The sequence below is a fragment of the Electrophorus electricus genome, chromosome 13 (assembly GCF_041902795.1).
Source record: "Electrophorus electricus isolate QZ-2024a chromosome 13, ASM4190279v1, whole genome shotgun sequence".
Taxonomy (NCBI): domain Eukaryota; kingdom Metazoa; phylum Chordata; class Actinopteri; order Gymnotiformes; family Gymnotidae; genus Electrophorus; species Electrophorus electricus.
In genome coordinates, this window is record NC_137509.1 from 13,237,501 (window position 1) to 13,246,736 (window position 9,236).

Below are 9,236 nucleotides of genomic sequence, written 5' to 3' on the forward strand. Positions count from 1 at the left end.
ACAACAAAATTGTCTGGCCTTGAGTCTGGCATCAAGTTACAATACTAGTGTCCCACCAATTAAAATGATGATTCTTTTTTTAAAGTGCAGGTGAATGCCTATGTGGGACTGTAAATGTTTAAATGATAATGAAGGTCTTTTGTTGAATTTCATGTAGATTAACTTAGTGTTGTTTTCCTCAGCGTGAGCGTAGAGTGCGTGTGACGTGATCATGTGATATCAAAAATGGGAAAAGAAATGACGTTTAAATTCGTGTGGGGTAGGGTAGGGCCATGTTTTGCTGTTCCGGATGAACAAGGATATCCTCACGAAAACGCACCCAATTCGAGCAAAGCCTGCAGTGAGTACCAGCATTAGAAAAAGCAATAGTCTTTGGTAGTAGCGCTTAGGGCTGAAAATCTGTTCTGGCAGCTCTGTGTAATTAGTTTGTGTTGGTGCGAGTGTGTGGATGTGTGAGTGTGTGTGTGGGTGTTGGAGGGAGGGTATGGGCGTGTGTGTAAAACTGACTTTGACACTATAAGAGGTAAGAAATAAGGGTCGTTCTATTGAAATGCCTGCCTTGTAGACAAAAGTTTGTACACTGTAAATGTTATCTTTTTACCCAAGTTTGTAAAAAGCAAACTTTAAAAATTTAGTTCTACATTTTAAGCCCCATTTTTTAAATGTAAAAATAGGCTGCAGAAAATTTAGTCTGGACGTGAGGTACAAATCTAGCTGCCCGTTAAATAAGATTTGAAACCTTTTTTTTTTAGCTTGTTTGTTTTCCTTTTGTTATACTTTTAAAGTGCAGGTGAATGCCTATGTGGGACTGTAAATGTTTAAATGATAATGAAGGTCTTTTGTTGAGTTTCATGTAGATTAACTTAGAGTGTTTTTTCCGTCAGCGTGAGCGTAGAGTGCGTGTGACGTGATAATGTGATATCATAAATTGGAAAAACAAATGATGTTTAAATTCGTGAGGGGTAGGGTAGGGCCATGTTTTGCAGTTTTGGAAAAGCATGAATATCCTCGTCACTTTAAAAAGGCACCTGCTTGGAGTCCGCCAAGAGTGAGTACCAGGGTAATGTTATTAAAGACATCGTATACTGTTCTGCTGTCCTGTCCGAAAGAAAGTCGTGTGAAAGCACGTTCATTTCCAGCTGATGCTGTCTTACAGCACGCCGCACGTTTCGGATCCCAGTGGGAGCGGTTGCCCCTCCGTGATGCTCCGTGCCGGCCTCGACACCTGGAGCGTCTCTTTTTCACAGCGTTTGCATGCATTCGGGAGTGGGCAGCCATCGCCATGGGCAGATAAGTGCTAGGCACGATCATTGGATCATTTGCAAGAGAGGGGTGGGCGGGGTCAGAGCCAGAAGCCGTCAGATGACCCCTACCATAGACATCCCTTTATGTACTAATCGGGGATGTAAATTGGACAAACAGCTGAGCATTTGCACTTTCTGCAGTTTCTAACCCCCCTCCAATCGGGGTGCAGATTTGTTGCTCGGTTCAACTGTGTCGCCAGCTAAGATGCTCTAGTTAACCCGAAGGGTCACATCTAGCCTGACTAGTCTTGAATTGTGTCACGGAGGGCCGAAACCACAGCTCACAGTGTTACAAAGGCTTGCGCAAGGAGTCATGGTCGGTTTCAAACCCAATCCTTCGTTTCGGTAGTGAAATTTTTAGATACGTTTCTTCCTTTTCAAAGGGCTGATCCATATTGTAGAATCGGTTTGTCATCAAGAAGTGGTATTCTCATAGGACTACACATGCTACATGAGACAACGGCCTGGCGAGGTTAAATATTACGCCGCAGATCAGTCATGAAAGCCATGCTCGTGGACGTCGAGGAGCCCACTAGCGCTTTTTCGGTGGCACTCATGCAATATCTCTGTCGTTCACCTTCATGTGGACCGCAGGACCTTTTCTTCTTCCTTTGACATTTCCATTATTAGGGCATTTTCAGTGGCATGAATGACATCAGGTTGACATAAAACAGGAACGTATTAAAAAACCAGCATATAATGAGACGTTTACCAAAAAAAGACAAAAAAAAAGGAAAAAATCTAAAAAAAAAAATTTAAAAAAAAGTAAAAAGACAAAAATATATATATACAGTATATATATCTATATATATATCTATATATATGTTAAGCAGTGCCTGTTCCAGCTCAGAGTCTCAGTGGACTTCCCATTGTAAATAATAACTGGTTGAAATTTCTTTGGGGAAAAATTCAATAAAGCAAAATAAACAAAAAAAAAGTTCATTGAAAGCAGAATGTGTGGGATGCCTCTTCCTGTATTTTTACCCCTCTCTCCCTCCCCCCAGGCTTCATGTGATGTGTCCTTTTTAAGCGTTTTGTGCTTCGTTCTTTATTATTGAATATTTTAGTCATATTGGATGGAGTGCCCTGGTCTCGATATTTCTTTGAGGAGATTAAATTGATAGTCGGGCAGTGTGTTTCTTTAGATTGTTGATGCTACACTTAGTACTACAGTAGATGACAAAAAAAAAAAAGTCAGTTGAGAAAAATACAAAAAAAAAAAAAATGTAAAAATGCTCGCCAGCTCCACAGCAGGGTTCATTTGAATTGGGTCTTGTGGCACTTTTACACTCTGTGCAAACATAGTGGGATTTTAAGACATGTATTTGTTACATGGCAACAACACCACCAAGAAATGTTTTAAGGTTGTATCAGCCTCCAGTGATTGTAATAACACTGCAGATGTATGCAAAAGGCAATGTAAGTTTCTGAATGTACATCATAGAAGACTTTCCCAAACTGTGGTGTTTTATTCACAGTTGGGGAAATGCAGGTATTCTTTAAGAAGCTGTATAGCGTAAGCCTTGTTTTTCAACTGTTTTAATTTCCTTCAGTTGTTTTTTTGTTTTTTTTGTGGGTTTTTTTTTTGTTTGTTTGTTTTTTGTTTTTTCTTCAGTTTTCACAGCTGAACAGTAGGCGCTGCCTTCGAGCTGGTTGCTTTTGGTGTGGGGGCTAAAATTGCCACAAGATAAAAACAAAATGAGTGTAAATAACGCTTGACTTTTTTTGTGATTGTTACTGTTATATCCAGCCTATACTGCTAGCAGCTGTTTTTACTGCAGTCGATTACTGGAAGTGGATATATTTCCTATGCAAAACTGTTTAAACAATAAAATGAGCTATGCTACACAGCTGACTGTGGGTTTGTCTCTTTTTTGGCCATGTGATTTCAGGTTCACTGATAATCAGCACAGTGTAATACTTTGTGAGAGAAGTATTTGTGCTGAAAATGTACGATTTTATAGAACATTTATAGCACCCTTATGATATTGCATGCCAGACCTTAAGCTATTTATTTCAATGCTAACTTTGCAACACTAACTCACTATTACTGCCACTATTACTGGTTACATGCAAGAAATTATTATTATTATTATTTGCATGCAAATGTGGATAACTGAAGACAACTTCATGAAACACTACCATTATGTATGCACTAGAACTGTGCAAATGACAGTTTCTCAATGGAGGCGCCCTGATCATTTCTGATAGAGCCACCAGAGCGTTTGTTTCTAATGTCTATAATGTTAGTTGTGAAATAAGAACTACACGGGTTGTCTTCCTGTCCAAGCAGGACTCATCGCTTTGGTTGGAGTGGCTGCAAATCCTCAGCACTGCATCTGCCAGATAAGGGGGCCGCATTGCGGTGCTGCTTTTATAATCCCACTGCCTGTTCTGGGCTGAGAAGTAAGTTGATTATGTTCAGGCCTCGATGGGTGCCACGTTGGCCAAACATGAAAACCGAGGTCGTCCCGAAGCCTTATCAATTAGGCCGAAAGCAACACCTGGCTGAGGCCATGGAAGAACTTCGCCTGGCCATAAAACAACACAATGTCGTGCCGTGCTGATATAAAATTACCCCGATACATAATGGTTATCATTATGCTATTTATCAAAATTGGCCGGTTAAGTAAACATCTGGCTTCAATAACCAAGCGAAACTCTGTAAAGTTTTGGCTCTTCATGTGTCCTGCATATTTTCCAAGGCCTCCGTTTTTTTCTCTTTCTTTTTCTTTCCGACCAAGGCCTGCTGTCAGGGGTGTGATGAACTGAAGAGCTGTAGTCAGTCGGTTCAGGCCGACTGTGTTCTGTGGGGCAGGGCAAGGCTGTGCCTGACCGCCTTTGTTCTGGACAAGGACTGCTGGAGGCTGCCTGACGTGAGCACTCTCACGAAACGTGAGACTTCAACGTGCGCGGGCTGAAACAAACTGTGTCCTCATACACATAGCTGTTAGGAACCAATTCCCAGGCCCTCCTCTTCTCGTTGCTTAACCCGAGGGATGTACCATTTGTCAGGTGATGGGCCAACCGATTAAAAATAGAATAGCAATTTCTTGACACCTTGAAAGAGAAAACAAACCAAATGTAACTGAAGAAACTGGCATGAGAACATAGACTGGTAGCCCTCAGTTGAATGGTATGACCCTGCAGTCAGGATTTATTGGTTTATGTGATGTTACTGTTTCATTGGCCATCCATGGGTATGCTCTTTGTGTGGCCCCCCAGTAGATGGGAGCGTGGGATTTTATTATGTCTGTGCATCAGTGGGGTGTGTGTGTACAGAAACAGGTGTTCGGCATTAAAGTGTTTGTGTGTGTACGCAGGGGGGTGACTTCAACACAAAGGGAAAACACCATGTCCTTGTCTGGAGAAGTGGCGTGCAGTGAGTTGTAGTGGTGGAGCAGGCTGAGAGAGGGACTCCTGATTGAATGGTCGTCTCCTCCCTTGTGAAACTCTCAGGATTAGCTCGCACATTTTCCCACAGCCCCCCGACACCCTCCCCGCATACACGCACACGCACACAACCAATTTGCATATGCCACAGACAAGGAGGAACACAACAAACAAACTTGATATTGAGCCCTGCCTGGCCGTTCAAAGGGATTCGCAGACACTCCCCTGCCATGTTCCATTCTCATACAGCTCTGCCTTTCTCCAACATGAGTCAAGATTGTCCCAGGCCTGGGATGGTGTGCGCGGTATATGTGGTGGGTGGAGGTGTAACGCCTGTCTTCGGAGGCATGAAGGAAAAGCCAGCCTGTGTGGTCGCAGACAGACATGTGCATCCCGGCAATGATTGCGATAATGAGAGTATATGTATTATGTGATTAAGCTCGAAACTGCAGAAAGCAACGATGGCATTAAAATCCATCTCTTTCCTCTACTAGGCTGCACATCTTGCAGACCCCCCACTGTCGCACAGCAGAAGTGTGCACGTCAAAAAATGTCCACCTTAAAATGTCCTTGCCATAATATTGCATAGTTCCTGTTGCGCCACCTTGGCTTCCAAGGTCCCAGAAAAAAAATTCCACACTTCAATAGGGACCATTTCAGTCAGAGCAAGGAGACACTAAGAAAGGTCCACTTAACACCAGCAGTTTTTGCCAGTAACCTCAGTAAATATACACTGGGACAAGAATGTCTAAGGGTGTTTGCCTGATGTTTGCCCCTGAGAACAACATGTGTCAGTAGGAAAGAATAAATAAGTATACAAGTCCCAGTCCCTTAATATGGAAATATTGGAATGATAAGCATTCAACTCCTAAGGGAAAGGAAGGAGAAGGGTAAATTACATGAATTTTGAGGGTGTTATCAGATGGCTATCAAGCACAGGAGAAAGCATTTCAGTTATGCATGGGCTGTCTTCCTCGTCAGCGTGAGCTGTCAAATCACGACCATAAGAAACCCAGTAGACTATAATCCAGCTGTCAGAAAAAATCTCTCGAATGGCCTCCAACCCCCTTTTGTTGCCACCAGCATGCTGGTTTTACTCTGTGAAAATTATGCCAAGATTAAACTTTAGCCCAGCTTTCACCTCTCCTGAAAAGATGCAAAGAGTTTGCCTGCAGGTGGAATGAATGGAAGAGAAGCCTCCTTAACGTGCTGACTCATAAAGACCAAGAGCCCAGTACTAAACCTTGGGTAACTCCCATTTACACATATGTGTTACCTATGCTGCACCTCTCAGATCAAATCAAACCCATAATATTATCACTGCCTGTTTCCAAGTGGCTCTTACTCTGGGAGGATTGTGGGCCTCGCCTTGGACTGCAATCAAGGACTATCTTGGCTTGTAAATCGCTCACCAAATGGAGCCTGATTGAGTTCAGCATTCTGGCACAAATGGAGAAAGCAGGCACCTGGGATATGATGGGGGATGACTGTGGATCATGTTCCTGGGGTAGGAGTCAGAAATGATGTCTTAAGAAACAAGTTGGGGGACATTTACAGGCTTAGCATTTCAGCACGACAGGATTAAGACTCTCCGTTTGAAAAATATTGAGGTTTTTAAAAAAGTTATCTTTGCAGTCTCTGAATATACGTTCACTATATGTTCACATTTCAGACTGTGGTTCTTCTTTCCATTATGGAAAGAATGGATTATGGATTATGGACTATTGAAAAGCCTTTTCCTCAGTTTTGTTGCAGACAAAGAGAAGTTCTGAAATGCAATTGCGGACAAACCAACTTTAGTGTGCATAAGAAGGAGGTAGATACCCATACCAATAGTTCTGTGCAAAACGGACGCTGACAAATGTGTTGTGGTCCTCTTTAGGACATCTTAGACACAACTGATCCAGCCAGGAGAGAGACTAAGATTGGTTCACAACTGTGAGGTTCAACATAGTGATGTACAGTGGACCAACAAACACTGGGCATATACAATGTTTATGTACAGTAGACCAACAGACACTGGGCATCAGCAATGTGTTTATGTACAGTGTATCAGCAGACACTGGGCATGAACAATATTTATGTACAGTATATCAGCAGACACTGCATAAACAATGCATGTGCAACCCAACAAACACACAACTGTTGCCATTGCTACCATTGACAAAAGGGGTTCCATAGTGATTAGTGGAAAATCTTTTAAAATGGTTGAGGTTGACACAAGTCACAAGGTATTTCTGTTGTGTGTGTTGGGGGCGATTTATGATTTTCTTGAGCATGTTTGACAGTCACCTTCCATTGATAAACACTCACTGTGACAGCGAGCTGTCGTCCTCCTCATGTGATGCAATCGCTGGAAAGCGGCTTTCACTCAGTGAAGTAGTAAAACGTTGGTCTTCAGGAATTCGTCCCCCAGCTTCATCCACAGTTGTTCTCTTGTTCAAGGCAGTGGTTTGATTACATGCTTTATTAAGTGCTAGAGAGTTTGGGCTAATTCAAAGCAGATGTCACCACAGTGACTGTTATTACAGCGCTTGAGATCACAGTGTCTCTAGTGGGTGTGTCTTGGTCTTGGAGGTCTCTTAGCCTTTCTTCTGCTTGAACCGTACAGCACTGGATGAAATGTGTAGTGTGGACGTGAAACATGCTGCACAACGGAGATAAGGATCACTACACTAACTAACAAAGGAGATTCACATACAGTTTTACACTCTGGCTTTTCTCTCTGAGGTGCTCCCTTTTGCCGTCTCTCTGTATTTTCCTGTCTCACCCCCTTCCTGGCTTAGCGTTTCCTCTTTTTTGCGCTGTGCTTGCAAATACAGAGCTCCCATGTCGCCTGACTCATCTTTGTTCATCCTGGTCTTTCAGCCCGGCTTTCTGCCTAACCCTGACGCTGACCTGTGAAAGCCGATCTGTATGATGCTGCAATATATTAATATGACTCCAGACTGAGCAAGTACTTGTGTCCTTATATGGACATATGGCAAAAAGACAGTATAAATAAGGCAGTCAGCCTTAATTTTAGGATTTAAAAGTGGACTTCACTGTTTCCATAGCACTGGGTGTTCCGTATGGACTCACGGCCTGGTCTAAGGTCCTTTGTGACTTCTTTTCAACACAGTTTCATCAGTTTCAACATTTTCCTTTTTTTATGTTATAGTGGATTTCTTACTGCTCACTGCAGCTACCCTGATGTTGTTTGAATGTGGTTCCAGTGAACTATTCGTGGACCATTTGTGCAGCGAGAACTGCATTCGTTATTTCTCACGATTTGATCGGTGCACGGTGCACATTGATAATGTTTCGAGTAGGCTTACGTCCCTCTGACCACCTAATCCACGCATAACGCACACATTTTAATGCCTGTGTTTGTATTTGTTGCGCGCACCCCCCACCCCCCGAGTTTGGACTCTTCCTCCACACCTGCGTTGTATTAAGTACATCAGGCGGCGTAATGAGCTGCAGGTGCGCGCCGGTCAGCGCTGAGTGGCGCGGGTCACCTGCTGTTTGTTTGTTGGCGGCAGGTTTGGCGCGCTCGGCGCGCGCCGCCGCAACGCCTGGCACGAACGAGCGCTGGCAACGCTTCACGCGCCTCTCTTTCCAGTCGACGTTCGTCGAAATGGGCGACAAAGTTTCGCAACGCAAAAATGACGCTCAACAAAACCGCTTCGCAAACCTCGTCGTGTTTTTTGTCCCCTCCCGCGCTTCATACTAGTCAGCTAATTATTATTCATTATAGTAAACGTTTTAATTGCCGCGGTGGTGTCGCGGACCGAGAAAACAGGAAATGAAACGGATGTTTTATTTTATTTTTTATTTTTGCAGACGTTACTCGGAGAGACGATTTGAAGGTTGTTGGAGAGGAACAGCGACATTTATGTCTACCTAATGTGACTCGTTTGTCACACACGGGTTGTGTCTTTCAGAGATGTTTGTTCTGTAATTAGGCTCTCTCTAGGTGGCCTTCCTTAAGGTGGCCTTATCTTAATATAAGTCACAACATACAAAAAAAGAACAATAAGATGTTTTTCATTTTTAAAATGGTTCAGATTTGCAGTGTCCAAAAGTCTTTATAACTTTTTTTTTTTCACAAAAATAAAATACAGATGGAAAAATGTGATTAGCTCATAGCCTAATATATTCTGTGTTTACATTATCGGGCAGTAAGATATTCTCTTGTAACCTGCATGTCGTGCTTGTGGGTGTGTAATCAAACACCTTTTCCCATTATAATGGAAGCTCAAATTAACTGAAAGGAGGACCTCGGAGACCACTGGAACTCCAGGACTGATTCAATCCAATCGGAAGCCCATGTGGAAACATTTGTCATTTTCCGCAGTAATCTATAAAACTCTTTCTGAGGAGAAGTCAGCGCACGATGGTTGCTGCTGTACCCCTGACATATGCACAGACCCCTCTGGCTCTAATAGTATAACATGGTGCCAGATGTCAGACACACTGATTTGCACATGTGCTTGCACACGTGCACACTCACTCAAACACACACACCTGTAATCAATCTCTATCTGTCAACTATCA

General features: G+C 43.0%; 1 protein-coding gene across 5 annotated transcripts in view; it reads left to right on the forward strand.

The window, feature by feature from the left end:
• The window catches only part of LOC113577349 (nuclear factor 1 B-type), an 83,085-nt gene extending 79,931 nt beyond the window's left edge, over positions 1-3,154 (forward strand). For all 5 annotated transcript variants that reach the window (XM_027009944.3, XM_027009947.3, XM_027009946.3 and 2 more), the window contains one exon: positions 1-3,154. This exon is cut by the window's left edge and continues 4,089 nt beyond it. The gene's annotated coding sequence lies outside the window, so the exon portion shown is untranslated.
• Positions 3,155-9,236: the final 6,082 nt, after the last annotated feature.